This window comes from Lepidochelys kempii, chromosome 11 (assembly GCF_965140285.1).
Source record: "Lepidochelys kempii isolate rLepKem1 chromosome 11, rLepKem1.hap1, whole genome shotgun sequence".
NCBI lineage: Eukaryota > Metazoa > Chordata > Testudines > Cheloniidae > Lepidochelys > Lepidochelys kempii.
The window spans coordinates 50,642,466-50,662,801 of NC_136390.1; the positions used below are offsets into that span (position 1 = coordinate 50,642,466).

General features: G+C 40.3%; 1 long non-coding RNA gene across 6 annotated transcripts in view; it reads right to left on the bottom strand.

The window, feature by feature from the left end:
- LOC140895725 (uncharacterized) overlaps nt 1–20,336 on the bottom strand; it is a 91,791-nt gene that overhangs the window by 31,769 nt on the left and 39,686 nt on the right. For 4 of the 6 annotated variants that reach the window (XR_012154326.2, XR_012154321.2, XR_012154323.2 and 1 more), the window contains 3 exons: nt 9,110–9,222; nt 7,492–7,641; nt 7,226–7,379 (listed from right to left, as the gene is read on the bottom strand). This is a non-coding gene — a long non-coding RNA (uncharacterized LOC140895725). The remainder of the gene's footprint in view (nt 1–7,225; nt 7,380–7,491; nt 7,642–9,109; nt 9,223–20,336) is intronic. The other 2 variants (XR_012154325.1, XR_012154324.2) reach the window with 2 other exon arrangements.

The following is a 20,336-nucleotide window of genomic DNA, read 5'->3' on the forward strand; positions in this document are numbered from 1 at the left end:
CTGTTATTTTCTTTGTTAGGCCTGTCCTGTAGTAGGTAACTTCTGGGAACTCTTCTGGCTCTATCAATCTGTTTCTTTACTTCTGCAGGTGGGTATTGTAGTTGTAAGAAAACTTGACAGAGATCTTGTAGGTGTTTGTCTCTGTCTGAGGGGTTGGAGCAAATGCGGTTGTATCGCAGAGCTTGGCTGTAGACGATGGATCGTGTGGTGTGGTCAGGGTGAAAGCTGGAGGCATGCAGGTAGGAATAGCGGTCAGTAGGTTTCCGCTATAGGGTGGTGTTTATGTGACCATTGTTTATTAGCACTGTAGTGTCCAGGAAGTGGATCTCTTGTGTGGACTGGACCAGGCTGAGGTTGGTGGTGGGATGAAAATTGTTGAAATCATGGTGGAATTCCTCAAGGGCTTCTTTTCCATGGGTCCAGATGATGAAGATGTCATCAATATAGCGCAAGTAGAGTAGGGGCTTTAGGGGACGAGAGCTGAGGAAGCGTTGTTCTAAATCAGCCATAAAAATGTTGGCATACTGTGGGGCCATGCGGGTACCCATAGCAGTGCCGCTGATCTGAAGGTATACATTGTCCCCAAATGTGAAGTAGTTATGGGTGGAAATCTATCAACTGCATGAAAAAACTTGTATAGATACAGACAGACATCATCTTCCTTTCCAAATGCAAACAGATGGACATCGTACCAAAAGGACTGAAGGTAAAAAATCCATTACAATCTACATACCACACAGACTATGCTGACAGCTTGTGCCACACGCTCTCAGAGAAACTGCGGAATCACCTGATCAACATCCTCTACAGCAAACAGGGAAAGATTAAGAATGAGCTCTCAAAAATGGATACTCTCATAAAAAACCAAGCTTCCACACAAGCTTCCTCGTGGCTGGATTTTATTAAAACTAGACAAGCCATTTACAACGCACACTTTGCTTCTCTACAAAAGAAAAAGGACACTAAACTTTCTAAACTACTACATGCTACAAGGGGCCACGGCTAAGTCATTATGCAAGGTAGCCTGTTTCCTCTTGTTTTTTCCTACCCCCCCCAGATGTTCTGGTTTAACTTGGATTTAAACTTGAAGAGTGGTCAGTTTGGATAAGCTATTACCAGCAGGAGAGTGAGTTTGTGTGTGTATGGGGGTGGGGGGATGTGAGAAAACCTGGATTTGTGCAGGAAATAGCCCAACTTGATTGTCATGCACATTGTGTAAAGAGTTGTCACTTTGGATGGGCTATCACCAGCAGGAGAGTGAATTTGTGTGAGGGGGTGGGGGTGAGAAAACCTGGATTTGTGCTGGAAATGGCCCACCTGATGATCACTTTAGATAAGCTATTACCAGCAGGACAGTGGGGTGGGAGTAGGTATTGTTTCATATTCTCTGTGTATATATAAAGCCTGCTGCAGTTTCCACGATATGCATCTGAGGAAGTGAGCTGTAGCTCACGAAAGCTTATGCTCTAATAAATTGGTTAGTCTCTAAGGTGCCACAAGTACTCCTTTTCTTTTTGCGAATACAGACTAACACGGCTGTTACTCTGAAACAAGTTTAATTCTGGCACAGCCCGGGGTCAATATTCTGAAAGATATACCACCTTATTCCAGAAGAGGAACTTAACCATCTCTCCAGACAGCAGTCCCAAGTCTCACCAATATAGTTACACTGTCTCTCTGAAAGAATTTGACCAGTCTATAAAATGTGGCTTAGTCCTGAATGTGTAACCCACTATTTCAGTGCATTATACATCCTCCTCAAGTGGCTAGTCCACAGAGAATAACAGCATTCTGCTACTGCCAGATAATGTCACAAAATACTTTAGTTCCGGTGGAAGAGGTCTGAACAGTGGTGCTGGAGATCTTGGTTTCAAGCAAGCTGATAACTCATACAGCTGCACATGACAGAAGTTGTACTTTTTCTTTTTAAAATAAACTAGGACATTGCATACAAAAATACATTAAGACTTTTTTAATAAGGTTGCAAATTCAACCATGGAAATGTTAAGTGCCAGAAATAAGATGACTTATTCAACCCCTTTGTGCAAAGGGGTTAATATGCCATCTTTAATTAAATGAACACCTATGCATTTTTAATGTTTTTTGGTGGACAAGGCTGTACAAGATATAACTGTTGCGAGTCTAATCTCAGATATTAGAAATGCCTAATAATTTAGATGTCCTGTGTTACCACTTTAAACTCTATCACTATATTAAATTTTAATGCCATAAACATTCAAATTCATTAAGCTAAAGTAACCCTAATGTATTCAGAATTTAATTCTTGGGGAAATTGATAGAGTGGTTGAATTGCCTTTTTGCCAGGGGCTGATGAGCAGAAAAATTAGAGATAATTTGTTCATAATCAGCACAGTGTTTGATTGACAAGAAGATACTGTCTTCATGCAAAAAGATACAAAAGTACATTTTTTGGTGTCAGGCTACCAGGAACTAAAAGGTCACTTCTCAATAACAAGCAGGTTGGCCTTAATAAATGACAACTGACTATTTAATATGGCCAGGAGTTATAGGACTAGATCCTCAGCAAGACCCCATAAATCTGAGAGGAGGTTCAAATTAATTAGAGGGGGAGTGCAGGGCCAACCAGCTCCCTTTGGCTGGAAGTCTATAGAGGAGGGGAGGAGGAGCCCACCCCTGCATTCTTAGATATGCATTCTCCCTTCATTCCAGCTGTCTATCCCAGTAGCCCCCCACCTGGTGGAAAAGGTAGGGGAGGGGCATTTAGACTCTAGGTTGGCTTCACGTTCACATTTTAGGTCACATAAGTCAGTAAGTAGATTATATTAGTTGCTTTTTCCCCCCTAATCAAACAAGTCCCGGTAAGATGGATCAGAGGCCAAAGTGATTAGAGGTCCAAGTTAATTTGTTTGATCAAAATCACATGGATTTTATACAAACATGTTTTCTTTCTTATGTATATGTACATCGGATGTGCAGAAACATTCTTCTGTTGGTTTTGCTGATGTAATTGCCTCATGAACTACTCATTTATACTCTAGTTACTGAAAAAAAATATTTGGTCAAGCCTGTAGACAGCCCTCATACGTTTATAATTCAAGACCCTAGGGTTTTGATTCAACATGTGACCATAGCTCACCTGACTAGTCACACCTCTGAAGAGCTATCAAGTAGCAAAGACTTTTATACACTTTTGACCTGAGCCATATTCAAACTGTTACATAAAAGTTTTTATATTCACTTGTAAAGTCTGTGAGCCAGACAGTTACCACATAAATTTCATAATTAAAAATCAGATTATTTCCCCCCTAAATACCCTGTAATTCAAGGTTCATTATGATTATCAGGTGAAATGTGGGAATACCTCAGGAAATTATGTCTTTGGGAAGGGAACAGTATTTGAAATTTGAATCAAGATCTTGTTCCATAACCCTCAAAAGTAATCATTGAGCCTGAACAGACATCCACCTCGGTCTCTACAGTCCAGAGAGATTTTATTTTTTATTCAGAGAAGATGTCAGTAAGAAACCAAAAAAATTGATTTTCGGTGCACATACACAGCCATTGTAAATATGCTGGATCCTGTGGCCAGTTAATCAGTGTATGTGCTTAAATCCATCCATCGTCAGCAAAGCACTTTAGTGCCTGCTTAACTGAGAGACTTTTTTCCATTGGACCATATAAACTGGAACCATAAACTCACTGAACATTAAATCCCACCAAATGAGGGTAGATCCATCCCCATCATCGTACCCGCTCATTATACTCCACACCTGAATATAGCCATTATATGGACAACATACCCCCAGAGCTCAATGTCTGTACTTTGACCCGTTAAACTTTTATCCCCAATCAGGTAGACTGCAGATTATGTATTCCTTACGCCACCCACTCCTAAACCGAATTTCGCACCCCTTGATAATCTGTACCTTATTCCCTGATAACCAGAAACTTCTATGCCTAAATTCTGTACCATTTTCTTTTTACTTCAACATTATCTTAATAAAATTATTAAGCATGTGTCTAACACTGAAGTTAATGGGACTGAAGCACAGGCTTCTTGCTGAACTGGGATGTTTTTATCTCTGAGGGTACTGTTCTGGCCCTGACACCATCATCATAATACCTGAATATAGCCCAGTAACCTGATTTAAAGTTAGACTTGAAAATTATAAACTTTGCCACACTAGCATAGCCTTTCCTGAATTTTGTACCCTACTTTCAACTCTTTTGAGGTCATCTCCTGGATGCACAATGAAGGAGACCATTAGGTGTCTTTTTGTTCTGTGTTTGTACAGCACCTAGCACAGCGGGATCCTGGTCCTTGACTCATGCTCTAAGGCCCAATGGTAATACAAATAACAAATAACAGCATACACTAGGATAATCAGACATGGTCAAGGTTAACTTGAAGGTTTTGTTTTTATTTTTCTCTTTTCAAAGTTCATGTCATTCCTTATGCACATGAATTAAATTTGTCAAAGAAATAATCAACCTCCATGATCACTTTTTCTGAGGGAAAATTCAGTGTGATTTGCCTAATGCTCAGATAGGGTTTGATCCTACAAGATGCTGAGCATAATTAAGAGTGCTGAGTGCCCTCAGTTCTCACTAAAGCCAGTGGTAGTGAAGAGAACCCATCAGTTCACAGGAGGAGCTCAGCACTTTGAAGGATTGACCTGATAACCAATATAATACAAGCAGGTAGTGTGTCTTAATAATAGAAATAGGAGTGGACTGGTGTCAAGGCCAGGGCATAGGCAGCCCTATTAGAATCATGAGCCAATTACGAGGAATCAGGCCAAACTGGAATGCCAGGAGATCAGACTCCAGAATCAATCATAGAATATCAGGGTTGAAAGAGACCTCAGGAGGTCATCTAGTCCAACCCCCTGCGCAAAGCAGGACCAATCCCCAACTAAATCACCCCAGCCAGGGCTTTGTCAATCTGGGCCTTAAAAACCTCTAAGAAGGGAGATTCCACCACCTCTCTAGGTAACCCATTCCAGTGCTTCACCACCCTCCTAGTGAAAAAGTTTTTCCTAATATCCAAACCAGAAGGCAGTTATCAGGAATCAGTTATGGAATCAGACCTAGTCAGGATACTAGGAGATCAGGATTAGGCAACAGAACCAGAGGACAGGAACCAGGTACCAACTGTCAGGCTAAGTCAGACTACCTGGAGATCACAATCAGAAGACAAGCAGGTAAGCAGTCCATGGTAGGGTGGAGCCCAACTCTATTTCCTATTCCCTCCTCTGGCTTAAATAAATTGGCTGTGACCCAATCAGGAGCCTTTGAATTCTCCCTACCAGAGCATAGATGTGGGGCTTGTGCTCCTTTTGGGCTTTGTGGACTTCAGTCTCAGCTGTTGTCTGTTAGCTGCCAGGTGGAAGATTGGAGTGTGATGACTCCCAGACCTGTGCTCAAGACTTGTGGGGCCTATTGACTATTTAGATGCACACTGCCAAGAGGCACTATTTATAATAGTGAAAAAAGTGTTTAATAATTAAAATATTCTTCTTTTAATATACTCCATTTAAGTGGGTGAAATCTTCTGCATCCCTCAAGTTGATATCAATGGATCACTTGTTTCAAAGAAAAGTGTGTCTTCATCAGAGTTAAGAAGCTTCTTTTAAAAGCATTTTGTAAATACAGCTGACATCTTCAACCTGCGTGCTCACTCTCTTAACATAACATCTATTTGCATGAAAAGCCATCCACAACACATACATGAAACAAACTCCTGTTAAAATATGTTAATAAAAAACATCATATTCCTAAAATCACACAGAACATCCTATTTTTCTCACATGGGCTATACAGAATTACCATAGAGGAGAGGGTTGAAGAGTATAAAGCTGATTGCAGCCATTTTTTGTCTAGCACAGCACAGGCAAAGTTAAACAAATTCATCACTGAGTCCTTTGTAGTAGCATCACCACTTATCTCCAATGTGAGGTCACTTACCAGATTAGATAACATATGCTGGGTGAACCTCAAAAGATTTGAACACTCTGTGTACTTTAGAAGGCATACAGAGTCCCCAAAGCATATCCAAATCTCTCTGGTTTGGGTGTCTCCCAAGATTAGGCATTTTCATTACATTTCTGATCATATCCAGTTTCAGCTGGACTGGAAATACCCTGGAAATAGTTTCTCTGTCATAGTGCTGCTGCGGCCACTGCTGGGGAACCAACGTTAACCAAATATTTTCAAACCTCTAAAGAGAGTTTTGACCTTTAAGTTTAAAGTTTTTATTTTATTTTATCTGAGGTGATTTGTCTGTCCCGACATACAGCAAATGTTATCAGATACTGCAGCGTACCAGATTCTAGTCTTACGTACAGCACTGTAAATCAGTAGCAGAAGTCAACGGAGTTACAGCGATATAAGTGAGATCAGAATCATGTCCATTGACTTTCAATAGGACTTCCAGACAGGAAAATACAGTAGGGTTGTGATCAGGTTAGCAATATAATATTGTAGGGTTTCAAGTTCACCCCTCCCAATTTGCTCAGTCTTCTAAATGTAGGGGCAGGGGCATGGGGGAGGGAGTCTAGGAGGACAGAAATTCCTTCATAGACAGGCTCTCACTTAAAGAACAGCGGGCACAGGAGGACAATAAAAATTATTCAAAGACACTTCCCCCTACTTACATTCAAAGTCCAACGTTGTCCCCACAGAGGAATTACAATTATGCCAGTGAATACTGGAATTACCATATAGTACAAGTGCCTAGTGGCATTAGTCAGCAATGAGTATCATTTTTAGAAGACTTCATAAATATTTCTTTGAAACGACCATAAACACTTGCTCATGAACAGGCAAGTAGAATTGAATATTTGTCCTGCCAGGACTGAGTTACATCCCGGTCCTCCTAGTAAAGTTCTGATGCTGGCTGGATTAATTAATGACAATGTGATTAACACAGTACGTCCAAGTGGTGCCACCATCAGAATCACAGTCAGAATCATTGTTTACAATGCGGGTTTTGTATTGTGCAGCGGAGACGCACACCCATGCAACTACTTTTGTGGAGTTTCACTCAAAATGTGAGTCCTCTTTGCATTACATTACTCAAGCACATTGAGAGATAAAATACAACAGCCTTAGAATAACAGGCCTAGAAGACAGATGCACTTTGATGTCTATTGAAAATTTTGCACCAGTGGCACATATTCAAATTTCCCACTTAGTTAAATGAGAAACAGCACAAAAAAATATGGAAACATTTTGTACTTACATAGATGACAGGCATAGGAGAGTCTAAGCTGCTGGCTAATGTAATTTCAGTCGAAATGGTTTCTGTGGATTTGTTCCTGCACCATTTATGTCAATGGAGGTTTATCAACTGGCTTAAATGGAGACTGGATCAAGACCTATAAGCAGATGACTATCTAGGTCCAGGGGTGAAAAACAAACAAACATGTGACAGGAAATTTGGGTCATTTCAAGCATAAGTTTAAATGTGCATGTACAAATGCCTTGTCTGGCTTCTTTTTAACTGACCTGACAAATTTTTCTTTAGATTTTGGTTACCCTGGCGTACTGCTGAAATATTCAGATCTTACTTTTGGCCCAGGGGAATGAAAAGGACGTTGGAAAAGTTCTTAGCCTTTAGAGGATTTTTTTCAGCTGAAGAAGAATGCTTTGTCCTTTCTATGGTGGAGAAAATAAATAAAATTAATGTTACAACACAAAGAGAATTGTTGTGTATTGTTGTTTGTAAATCCTGAGCATCATAATGCTGAAATACATCCAGAGAGATGGAGAGGTCCTAAATAGCATCCCTTAGTTTCCCCTTTACAGTCTGGAATACCTAAAGAACGAGGCTTCTTATAGCTGAGAAAAATTGTGAACTTTGATCTTAGGCTTGTGGCTTTTTGAGAAATGCAGTGTAGAAACTAGATAACCATTTGTTATGGGAATTAATGCTTGTGATTGGTTAAGTTAAAGTGTGTTTACTAGGGAAAGCAGAGTATTTCAGGGTGCTGCTGGGTTGTCTGGTCTGTTTGTAGCACAATTGAATTAACAATTACTTATTTTTAAAAATAGAGAGGAAGATTTCCCTTCTTTTGTGTGGAATTAAGGGTACTATCCTCCGACAGTCTAAATTCTCTCTAAGCTGTGCGGCCACACAGCAGCCTATTAAAGGCTGCGCAGGCATGCAGGGTGGAGAGGCACCTCTCCCCCAGCCCTGGAGCTGCTGCGGCTGGGGAAAGGCACCTCTCCCCCAGTTCCTGGCTGCTGCTGTGAGAGGGGGCTGTGGGGAGTCCTCTCTCCCCACCACAGCCTCTGGGCAGCCTGCACCCCCAACCACTCATCCCTGGCCCTTCCCCCAAGCCCACACCCCCAGCCAGAGCCTCACCTCCCCTGCACCCCAACCTTCTGCCCAGCCCTGAGTGTCCTCCCACACTCCGAATCCCTCGGCCCCATCCCCTGCCACACCTGACCTCCATATTGTTGCACATAACAAAATTGATTCTGCATGTGGATGTAACAAATTAGAGGGAACATAGCCTACAGTCCTCTGCAAGCTATTTCTCTTCATTCTACTTAGCATGTGAAATGGTGGAGAGAGAGAAAGCAGCTCCTTCCCCCCATCCTGCGGGCGGTGCAGCATTCATTTGCCCCATCTTGCAGCTCCACTACTGCTGGCCAGTTCGGGGGGGAAGGGTCAGCAGTGGCCCACACTTTTTCCTACGGTCACAGTTGCAGGGTTAGCAGTCCCCTTTCTGGTTTCTCTGGCAGCAACTGCCTCAGGTGCTCAGCCTCTTGTCCCTTACCAGTCTTGGGGTAAAATCTCATAATTTTTCCACTCTTAGACAGGGGCCTGGGTATAATACCACATGAATACCAACTGTTCATCACCCTGCAGATATGATTAGGTATTGGGCACCTGTATTTCCTCCCTTTCGGAACCTGAGACCAGTGATAGAAACCAAAAGACTTATTTTTATTCAGCAATTAGAACAAAGCATTAAAAAAAGAAAAAAAGGATTTTAAAGCAACAGCCTACAGCCAGCAGATTTAGTATAATCTGATTTTAACTTTCCTACAAGATAAATCAGTTGGGATTTCCTCTTCAGTTACAGGAACAGAACAGAACAGAACAGAACCAACTTACATGCTCCTAGCAAGCCCAGATTTTCCTGTGCATCTGAAGAACTCATTCTGGTTCTCTCTTGTTCAAACTGATTTGGATCCTCCCCATGAGAGCAATAGTTCAATATTTCTCTGCTAGAAATTTCAGAAGCAGAAAGAAGGAAAGCAATTAAGCAGCTGAAAAACAGCAGAGTCACTGATTAAGATAAGGTCACTGTTAAAGCTGAGGAGGACATGGTAACACATGAAATGCATAAACTTTGTGATGCAGGCTGGGAGAAAGAATTCTGCCTGGAGACTGAAAGACAGTGAGATCTGTAAATTACCAAATAAATGTAACTACCTTGTGTATGATAATTGGTGATGGATACCTCTACTTGCAGTACCCAGAAAAGTGTTGTGTACAGTAGATAGAACAGAATCACTCTAGATCCAGATGAAAAATTGTGTAATGAGCAAGCAAGCTTCAGATTGAAATGACTGTGTGTAGATCACATCTTTACCTTGAAATGATTGATTAAGAAAGGGCTTGCCTGCCAGAGGAGACTAGTTTTGAACTTAGTTTTCACCAGAGCTTTAGAGCACCTTCATAGAGTCGCTACAGAAGATCTTGTGACAATATGGGCTTTTCTAGAAAGACAGTGTCACTGATCACAATGCTGTATGAAGGTTAAAAATGCTGTATAAAGACAGGAAGTGGAGAGACTAATCGGTTTGATATCATCCCTGAAGTGTGGCAGGGTTGCATGTTATCATCCCTTGTCTTCTACATTGTGATAGATTACGTGTTGCAAAAAGAAGATACTGGAGTGAAGTAGAGGAAAATGTCAAGATCTTGACTTTGCAAATCACATTGTTCTATTGAACACAGGCGATGATGGCATGAAAAAAATCACTACCAATGTCAAATGTGAATCTGCCAAAGTAGGATTAAGAACCAGCCAAAAGAAAATGAATCATGATAGTTGAAAGTGGAGTCTGTAATGATAGTACATATGTGACTGATAGCAATGGGTGCATCATGATTAACAACTTTGAATGTCTTGGAAGCACAATCACACAACTCCATTAGGTGGTGAAAGCAAGAATCTGGAAAGCAAGTGGAGCTTTTTCAACACTGGTAAATAACTGGAAAAAATGAGGAGATCCTTACAAGAACAGGAAACTTAATTCCATCAGAGATGTTTGAGGAGAATACTTGGTGTCCGCTGGTGGCATAAAGTGACCAACACTGATGTGTAACAAAGGACTGGTCAACAGACTGTGTAGACCGGGGTGGCCAACCTGTGGCTCCAGAGCCACATGTGGTTCTTCAGAAGTGAATATGCGGCTCCTTGTCTAGGCACCGACTCCAGGGCTGAAGCTACAGGCACCATCTTTCCAATGTGCCGGGGGGGTGCTCACGGCTCAACCCCTGGCTCTACCAAAGGCCTTGCCCCCACTCCACCCCTTCCCACCTCCTTCCCTGAGCCTGCCATGCCCTCGCTCCTCACCCCCCGAGGCTCCTGCATGCCACAAAACAGCCAATCAGGAGGTGCTGGGAACGGGGAGTGGAGCTGATGGGGGGGCTGCTGACATGTTACTGTGGCTCTTTGGCAATGCAGACCGGTAAATTCTTGCTTATTCTCCGGCTCAGGTTGGCCACCCCGGTGCAGCCAATGATTAAAGAAAGAAGGCTGAAGTGATTTGGACATGTTGTACAGATGTCAAAAACGTATTCCAAGACAAGCCCTTGAACAGTTACCCATCTGGTGGAAGAGGGAAAAGAGGAGGACAACAGATGACACATACGAAAACTATTGAGAAAGATGCTGCTGTAATGGAAAGAGACTGTGACAAAGCAAGAAATGTGGCATTAGACGATCAGATGTGCAAACACTGGGTTTCCTCATGTATCACAAGGCTTCTGATCTAATCATGAGAGTGGTCTAGAGCCATTAAGGCTACTCACTCTGCCCTCACCTCTTAACCACCTTTAAGGGCAACTATTAGAGAAGGGTTAAGGTCTGCGACTCAGTCAGACCCTAGGGTGAAATACCCGCTATCATGGTACAGACCAGCACACTAGTGACAGATCCAGACACAGTATCAGTAATTAATAAAGAGCACCTCCAACGTTGCCACAACTATGCTTTTATGTGGCACAGTCTAATGCAGGTGATGGCGCTAAGTTTACATCATCTGTGTTCAGGAAAGTGCAAAGACTGTGCTTGTGCCCAGCCCCAAAAGAGGGGCACAATCAATCAGGAAGACTTGTCAAACCCTCCTTGTACATAGGAGGAGCCAGTCTCATCTTTCTAGTCTGTCCTGGAGCTGCCACGCAAGTAAAGAAACTAATGCATGCTCCTCAATTAACCTTTGTAATGTAGAGAAGCTCTCAGCTCCTCAGGTATTAGAAAAACATTTGACACAAGACACACAGTTGTTAATTCACAAGCAGAGGCTGGGTCACTAATGCATAGGTGACATACATCTGAAATCTATCTTGTTTTTCTATTGCTGTATCACAAGGTCACGCCTAAATTACATATTGAAGATTCATCTGTAAGTAAACTAGTGAGCACTCTAAATCTATTAAATCTGTTTGGGGCAGCTTTTCATATTCATTTTTAAGATTAGAACAGGAGTGGATTTTAAGACAGCCCTAACTTAAAACAACTGATCGACTACTGCAACAGTTCTTCAAAAACCCATCAATTTGGCTGAGGTCATGAAAAGGTGCTGCCTCAGAGTTATTCACAGGACTCAGTACAGAGCATTTTGGTAATCTGAGTGCTGTGGTAACCGTATCTGATTGCAAAGGCAGTACTGGAAGGTGTGAGGCCAAATCAGAATTTAGTCACAAAGCAATTCAAATTCTGACTCACCTAGTTTACTTATGGCACACTTTTGGGCCCTATTTTCAAATGTAACGACCTAGAGTTAGATACTTAAATTGATATTTAGGAACCTCACTTTTGAGTTAAGTGATTAAAATAGATATTTAGGAGCATCAATATGGATTTAAGCTATTTCTAGGTGCCCAAGTTTGAAAATTATTCCTGTTTTGACAATATGAAAAGATATGTATTATTCACCCAGTGTCCAGTCTAGAACTAGTCATGACCATGCTAGTTCCTTTGATGGACCATTAATCTTTCCCAAACTGATCAGATGTATTTGTTGTTCATAACACCCTGAATAGTTTGTGAGAACAATTTTCAGATAGTAGGTTATCAAACCGTAGTTCACATTGTGTATTTTGCTTCTGATCTTAATCACATTGTATTGTTTCTGCTTCCTGATTGGATGACTGAATATTTTTAAATAGAAAAATAAAAAATTGTGAATAATGCACTTTCTGGTAAAAAAAAATGAATAAATAATCGTCACAGCCATCACAAATATTTTCCAAATACTTTGGAGTTGTCTGAACAGATGTGACTAAAAATAAAATGACTCTGTGAACTAGAATGAGCTGAAGTTAGCACTATTATTCAGGAAATAGTAGTGGTTCAGAATTCTTTTATTATTAAATTACGTACCAGCTCTAATATAGCCAGGTACCACAGATTTCTCAGTAGCAAAATCTTTTCTCTTTCCTCTTCTCTTTAGCACAGAGATTTATTTTCTACTGTACATATGATTACTGGAGGAATTGTTGAACTCAAAAGCAAGCCAACAAAACTACAGCCTTGTTTTAGGACTTTAGATTTTTACTATATTTCATTCTTAAAGAAAGAGCATTTTTACAACCCAAGTGCCACATGTTAACTCCTACTTGTGAAAGCAAAATTACGATATGTATGATAATATTTTATCTAGCAGTGACAAGGCCAGGCACTTTGCTGACTAATATAGTAATGGGGATTTTAGATTAGATTACCCCATTTTTTTTTCAATGCAAAAAGATGAAGAAAAACACTTTCCCCCATGCAAAACACATTTTTCTTTGGCTTTGCAGGAGCACCGATATTTCACCTGAATTCACTTTGCCACACCCAATAAGAATGAAACAATCTGCTGTTATCAAATATGAAATCTTGGGAAGGATGCACCCTGACAAATTATAACACTATTTCTAAAAGTCAGACACAAGCTTAATAGTGTAAGACCAGGGGTAAATGCAGATTTTCCATGTGAGCTAATTCAAGCTGCTTGCTACTTAGAATATGTAGATCAACATCTGTTAAAGCTTTGGTGGGCTGACATGCTTGGTTCTATATTTATTTGCTATACAGTTTGATTTACCCTACTGATTCGGGGGACTCTGTGTAATATTTCTGGGATTCTCCCATTGATTGTATAGACCCACTCAGAAAGTTTTCTCTTCGTTTGTGAAGTATGAAAGCACTCACAGTTTAGCTTTCCAGACACAGAGTGAAGTCCTGGCCCCACTGATGTCAATGGGAGTTTGCCGGGATCTCAGCACAAAGTTCAGTGTTAACATGTAAAAACTGTGAGCCAGATCCTCAGCTTGCTGTAGCTTCATTGACTTCACCGGAGATATGCCAGTTTACACTCGCTGGGGATCTGGCCTGGTGTCTTCATTTATTTCAATCATTTGTGTCTAGATATGGCACAGCTCATGTTGCAGTAATTTTATATGCTCATTTGCTGTCACTGCACGCCAAGTCAAACCTGGAGGAGGTCCACTTTACCAAAAATGTTCAAAAACATATTAAGAAAGGGAAAAATCTCAAGAAAGTATGATTATTATTATTTTTCTTTTTATCCCTTTGCATCTAAGTATTGATTCTGCAACACTGAAGTCAGCGGGGATTTTGTTGTTGGTTTTAAAACTATGAGGATTAGTCCCATAAAAACTAGCAATTTCTACATTTATCTATTATATGTGCAAATAAACTCACAAGACAGCTATAAAGTTGCTCTTTATTATAAAACATTGTATAGCAGTAATAAAATTTTAAAAACTGGCTTTCAAGGCTGCAAAAGAAAAAAGGAACATATTCTGGAAAGATTTCTGAAGAAAAAAGGGTTTATTTCTATAAAGGATCTATATAAATGTTTTCAGAGAGTCCTCTCAATTGTGTATATTTAATAGATTATCAGAAACCGCTCTTTTAAAGTTTGATTGTTAAGTTACTTAAAACATTCCTTGAGTTATATGTGGCACACGCCCAAGATATTTAGCAAGAGTTCATGTTTTGATTGTGTTAGGGCACTTAGTACGGCTCAAGCTGAGAAGAAAAAAATAAATAAATAACAATCCCAGAAAACTGAAGCATAACTCACATTAGTCCGTCTTTCCAGTGACTGGTCACCATTTTTTAGAGAGAAACTTTAAAGGGAAAATTTCAAGACTGCTGGATTCAAAATGTTACTGTTCTGTCTTACTTTTATAAACTGCACAGAACTCAGAGGATGGGCCAGATCCTCAGCTAGTGTTAGCTGGCAATGCTTTACCGATTTAAGCAGAGTTATGCATTACCTTAGGATCTGGTCCTGTGTATTTTTCCCAACGAAATTTTTTCACTGCTGATTTTATCAGCTAAGGCCCCAAGTCAGTAAACCATTCTGATTCAGCAAATCACTCCAGTATGTGTTAAATTTAACCATGTGCTTAAATCCCATTTATTTTAGTGGGATTTGAGAACATGTCTAATTGTAAGCATGAGCTTAAGTCTTTTGCTGAATTGGGACCAGAAAAAAAACAAGTTCACACAAGTAGTTTATGAGAGAGTTTAGAATGGAACTAGATCTCCTGACTCTCAGTCCTGAAGTTTCCACAAGAACATCCTTCTCCTCTAGTCACTAACAATGAACCTTATTTAGTATTTTTTTAGACGCATCAAAAATCTCTTATATTTGAGTCCAGGGTAAATTTTTTCCTGATGAAACTCAAAAATATTTTCTTCAAATGGAAATTCCAACACAGCTTTAATTAAAAGCAGTACTGGATCATGTAGCTAAAAGTGCACACACATAGCATTGCATTCATTAGATACATCTGCAATATTGGGTTATAAAAAATAAGCCTATCTGCAACAACAACAAAAAGAAACAAAATCAGAGACTCAAAGTGTATATGTTAGTTATTTCTCCATAGAAAATAGCAATGAAAAAAAGATAAATTCCACACATATACACATGAGAGCATTTGTGTGCCTCTTACTCACAGTTTTGACTCAGCAGTACAACAAAGTGCTGAACTGCACACTTCATTGAGTGGAACACTGCCAGATGACTTTTGGCTGTGACCACCTGGCATTAATTGTTGCATCATCACTTTGTTTAATCAATGATAAAACAGATGAAGTGTGTTACACTTTATAAGATTTAAAATGAATCACTTTATCGGTGGTGGCCAAGCAAAATCTCTGTGTATCTCAGCCAGCACCATGAGCATTTTGAAATATATTTGCAATCATAGTTTTTATTAAATGAACACTAATACATCAGGTATTTTCTTATAAGCACCCTATTGTACGATTTATGAAATGCCTATGAAAATGAGAATTTCTTTTGACCAATAATTGCCTTCAAAAATGTCATTTAGCCACCTTGTGTGTCTCTTCTGTGTCAAAGTTATAAAAGATATATTAGAAATGGAAAAGGTACAGAAAAGGGCAACAAAAATGATTAGGGGCATGGAAATGCTTCCATATGAGGAAAGACTAAGAAGACTAGGACTGTTCAGCTTGGAAAAGAGATGATTAAGTAGGGATATGATAGAGGTCTATAAAATCATAAATGGTGTAGAGAAAGTGACCCCTTTACATAACACAAGAACCAGGGGGCAGATTTAATATAAATAAAAGAAAGTACTTCTTCACACAACTCACAGCCAACCTGGGGAACTCGTTGCCAGGGGATGCTGTGAAGGCCAAAATTGTATCTGGGTTCAAAAAAGAATTAGATATGTTCATGGAGGATAGATCCAACAGTGGCTATTAGCTAACATGGTCAGGAATGCAACTCCATGGTCTGGGTGTTCCCCTAAGTCTCTGATTGCCAGATGCTGGGACTGGACGACAGGAGATGTATACTTGATGATTGCCCTGTTCCATTCATTCCCTTGGAAGCATCTGACATTAGCCACTGTCAGAAGACAAGATACAGGGCTAGATGGACCATTGGTCAGACCCAAAAATGCCATTCTTATATATTTAAAGTAATCATCCTGTTAAGATAGGATGCTTTTCCAGTGTCTGAGCTTGGCGCTTGGATAGGAGCTAGATGGTGGAGACTCAGTCCAGAGAAGACAAAGATGATGCTGGTGAACTAAGATTATATGTGCACTGGTAGTCAAAGAGGGATGCCCATTTTTGCTACCATTATTCACAATGTAATAGTCCTATTGATTGTCTCATCATCAGCAATGACCAGTAATTTTCTGGAAATCTTTGCTTGCCAAGTAGTTTGTGACCTTTCCTACTGGATGAGATCCTCTCCATACTTACCAATGAATCTGTCACTCACACATTGGATTCACTCTACATAGGATTGAAGACCACTTGGAAATGTCACCAAGTAGAGCAGTGTTTCCCAGACTTGTTCTGCTGCGTGTGCAGTGAAAGCCCCTGGTGGGCCAGGCCAGTTTGTTTTCCTGCCGCGTCCGTAGGTTTGGCCGATCATGGCTCCCAGTGGCTGCAGTTCGCTGCTCCAGGCCAATGGGAGCTGCTGGAAATGGCTCGGGCTGAGGGATGTACTGGCTGCCGCTTCCAGCGGCTCCCATTGGCCTGGAGCAGTGGAAGCCACAATCGGCCGAACCTGCGGCCACTGGAAGCCACATTCGGCCGAACCTGCGGACGCGGCAGGTAAACAAACTGGCTCGGCCCACTAGGGGCTTTCCCTTCACAAGCGGTGGAACAAGTTTGGGAACCGCTGAAGTAGAGAATAGAGCTGCCTGCTTCAATCCGGCAAGCTAATTCATGCAGACACACCCACGCACAGATCCTCTTGCAGGATTGAGATCTTAGAGGTGTTTCATGCTAATAAAGAACGAGGTCTGTCTGGAAAACAACAATCCTGTTTTGAAAAAAAGAAAAGACCCTGCAATTATGAAAACTGATTTTGTTCTGATGCAGAATGAAAGTGAGACTCTTTGAAAAATTCCTAAAAAAACCCAGAAACAGTGAGAAAGGCCCACCCACACCAGAAAAGCACTCACCTGTGGTGTACGAGATACAAATTAGCCAGCATGAGCGCTTGAACCTAGGCCTCAATTCGTTGAGGCGGGTTCCTTAGCCAGTAGGGTGTTGGTTATTCTGGGTACACTTACTGCCTTTAGAAACCTTTCTAAAGAAAGTTTAATCAAAATGCCCTTTATGATTTGGCCCTGTGTACATTAGACACCACCTCTCTCCTGGGAGCTAAGATCAACTGGGATGCTCAAGTTAACAATCCCTCGTGCACATTGGGATCAGGAGAAGGTATTGTCAATGGAAGGCTCATTTCACAACCTCTCTACGGTAGTTATTCAGGCGTTTGCTGAGAAGGTTGGTTAAGTAGAGTGATTTTTTTCTCTTTTGTTTGTGGGTTCTTAAATGTCATTTTTGACCATTGAACTAATGTATTTTTAAATGTTACTGTTAGTGTGCTTAATGAGGCTGTAATAGAGGAATAACGTGTATATGAATGCCTTTAGGAGGTTTCTAATTTCTTTAATAGTCATAAACCCCGTACAATGAATGATGATGAAATGTCTTATTTTTATAACAGTTCCAGAAATCTAAGCTTCAGCCTGCCTTTTCCAAAGTTCCAGTTCTTTTCTGGAAATATTGCTGTGAATATTTCTTTCAGAAATGACTGTAATTAAAGGGGCATCATGAAGTTCAAATTTTGTCTCAAATTTAGGTATTGTAAAAAATAAAATTTTACAAAACCTAAAGACCCAATGAAAAAGGTTTCCATCAATTTGTTAAATACAAAGGAAAAAAAGGTGAAACAAACTGGAATTAACTAGAAATTGTCTAAGAAACAGAAGTGAAACTTGCTACTCTATTGTCATGCCAAGGATGAGAAAAATGCAAAATTAAAGAAACAGCATAAGCAGTGAAAAGTAAACTAGGCTCAATTTTTTCTTAAAATAAAGTACTGCACATTTTAACTTGTCAGAGTCTCTCTAAAATTGTTTATTAGTTCAGATTTTTGTCCGTTAGGCAAAATGCCTAAAACATTTGTAGACCTTCTACCTGTTGTCCCTGCAGTTTTCTGTCCCTGTTCAGCCCAAGTATACAGTTGACTTGCTATTGTGAGCCAGAAGACATTTAGAAAGTACGTTAGCAAGCAACTTGCAGGCGCACCCACCTCCCCATGTTTATTCATACAAAACAATGCAATGCTGTCTAATCTTGCAAGCAGAAAAGAATGTAAACACCAAAATATATTGTACCTTAAAAGAGGGCTCAACTCTATAAATCTCAAGGGGGACTCGGATTTAGGTAAGCATGAAAGGTTGCAATAATTAAAAAAAAAAGATATCTGCATAAACTTTCGGCTCCACAGAAATGAAATTTGTTGTATCACGTACTAAATACAAAGAACAAAAAACTTGCGTTTTCACTAATCTCCTATACCTCAAAAACTAGTGAGGCCCTGTCTTGACCTGCACAAAAAGTCTGTATTTCAGTCATATTAGCTCAGCTGAGCTACTGTAGCATGACTGAAAAGTCCTGTTAAAACACAGGCCTAGCACTCTTGAATTGCTCCCTCCTAGGCTAAAACATAGATAGCAAACACCATCAGACCTGTTAGCTGGGTTAACACTAGCACAGGCTAACATGATTTACAAAACATTTGTTTGCCTGTCCAAACAGAGCCTAAAGCCAGAGATCAGTAGGATGTGAAACTAACAAGCCCCATTAGTATAATGGTGTAAATCTGCATTACCCTCATGGGTGCGAGTTTTCACTATTGCACTCTTATTTATACTCAATCCATTTTCCCTGTCCAATGGGCTAACAGGTAGTGTTCTACAGCTTGCACTCTGCCCATCTACACAACACCCACAAAGTTGGTCACTCAACCACACTGATCCTCATCTCTTCACTGTCTTTTCAGACTTTGTTATGGTACAACTAGAAAAAATAAAAGATTACTTAAAACAACATTAAGGGCATGACCATCACAGGAGTAGGTGATTTCACAGACCATATACAGTGCCGCAATAATAATGATATATATGTTTATAATGGAACCATTCATTCAGAGGACCTGATTGAGAATCGTGTGCCAGTCATAACTCTGAATTTCTTTGCACTTATGGATATATATCAGATTTTTATTGTACACCCACTGCTGCTATTGTCAAGTGAAACTTTACTTCTGATCCCACATGCACCAATCTGAAAATGTATCCCTTAACACTGTATTAACCATAGAATCATAGGACTGGAAGGGACCTCGAAAGGTCATCTAGTCCAATCTCCTGCATTCATGGCAGGATTACATATTATGTAGACCATTCCTGACAGATGTTTGTCTATCCTGCTCATAAAAATCTCCAGTGATGGAGATTCCACAAACTCCCTAGGCAATTTATTCCAGTGCTTAACCACTGAGACAGTTAGGAAGTTTTTCCTAATGTCCAACCTAAACCTCCCTTGCTGCAATTTAAGGCCATTGCTTCTTGTCCTATCCTCAGAGGTTAAGAACAACAATTTTTCTCCCTCCTCATTGTAACAACCTTTTATGTACTTGAAAACCGTTATCATGTCCCCTTTCAGTCTTTTCTTTTCCAGACTAAACAAACCCTTTTCTTTTTTCAAATCTTTCCTCACAGGTCATGTTTTCTAGACCTTTAATCATTTTTGTTGCTCTTCTCTGGAATTTCTCCAATTTGTCCACATCTTTCCTGAAATGTGGTGCCCAGAACTGGACACAATACTCCAGTTGAGGCCTAATCTGTATGGAATAGAGTGGAAGAATTACTTCTTGTGTCTTGCTTACAACACTCCTGCTAACATATCCCAGAATGATGTTCACTTTTTTTGCAACAGTGATCCACTGTTACGCCCAGATCCCTTTCCGCGGTACTCCTTCTGAGGCAGTCATTTCCCATTTTGTATGTGTGCAACTGATTGTTCCTTCCTAAATGGAGTACTTTGTATTTTTCCTTATTGAATTTCATCCTATTTACTTCCATTTCTCCAATCTGTCCAGATCATTTTGAATTTTAATCCTATCCTCCAAAGCACTTGCAACCCCTCCCAGCTTGGTATCATCTGGAAACTTTATAAGTGTACACTCTATGCCATTATCTGAATTATTGATGAAGATATTGAACATAATCAGGGCCATAACTG